We start from the raw sequence: 1346 nt of genomic DNA, 5'->3' as shown, positions 1-1346 counted from the left end.
ACACTTCGGTGTTCCATAGCATGTCCTGCTGTTTTAAGATCTGGTGATCAGCAGCTTATTCACATACATACCCCCACATAGAGTACACAGTCATACTCATAAAATCCTATTTATAGCATTTGAGACACACATTTAGGCTCACCTCAGATTATCATCCCTGTACTTTGTAAAAATCATTAGTTTGATCCTGTTCTTGATTGAGTTTATTCCAGACCCTTACACCACTGACTGAAGTGCATTCTTCTTCTCTATCCATAAGATTTTCTGTTTGTTTCTGGCTTTATACGTCACTTGAGCTGTTTTAMATTCAACCAGATCTGAGAGTTTTAATAAGCAGGAGTTGATAAATAACTCAGCTTTGTGATCCTGGAAACCTGCRTTATGAACCATTCTGATGGCTCTTTCTGGAGAGTACACAATGATAGGAGTGAGGATTTGTAGGCGTTTCCCCAAACTTCCACACAATAATTAAAATATGGCAAAATAAGTGAGCAATATACAATATGCAATGCTTTATTATTCAAATAATATCTAGCTTTACTGAGGACTGAGATGCTTCTTGATATTTTAGCTTGAACCTATTGAATGAGGTTTCCAGCAAATCTTGTGGATCATCACACCCAGAAACTTAATTTCATTAACTCTGTCTACATATACACCCTCAATTCTTATTTTTAAATCACTATTTCCTTTACGATTTCCRAACAACATAAACTTAATTTTATCCAAATTTACTGATATMAAACCACTTTTTAAATGTATTTAATTTTGAGGTGGTTTCATTCACAAGCTGCTGTAAATTCTCCCCTTCGTAGAAAATATTTGTATCATCCAGAAAGAGAACAAACCGTAATACTTTAGAGACTTTGCATATATCGTTTATGCATAGAATAAAGAGTTTATATCACAACACAGACCCCTGGGGAACACCACAAACAATGTCCAAACATGATTGAAAGTCACCTGTTTTCACAAATTGTTGCCTGTTGCTTAAATAACTTTTAATCCAGTGTAACACCACTCCCTGATACCATAACGCTCAATTTTTTAAAATTAAAATATCATGATTTATTGCATCAAATGCTTTTTAAGACAAATTAACACCCCAACTGAAAATGTATTTTTGTCTGTGGAGCTGGTGATTTCTTCTATTGATGATGTGGATCTTTGAGATCTGAATCCACACTGACTTTCAGAAAGCAGTTTTTGGTTTTCCAAAACTTTGTCCAATCTGTAAATAAATAATTTTTCCAAAAAATTTTTAAATTGTGGGAGTAAACTAAACAAACAAACAAACAAACAAACAAACAAACAAACAAACAAACAAACAAACAAACAAACAAACA

Source organism: Austrofundulus limnaeus, unplaced genomic scaffold (assembly GCF_001266775.1).
Source record: "Austrofundulus limnaeus strain Quisiro unplaced genomic scaffold, Austrofundulus_limnaeus-1.0 Scaffold895, whole genome shotgun sequence".
NCBI lineage: Eukaryota > Metazoa > Chordata > Actinopteri > Cyprinodontiformes > Rivulidae > Austrofundulus > Austrofundulus limnaeus.
Note: the sequence above shows the minus strand (reverse complement) of the source record.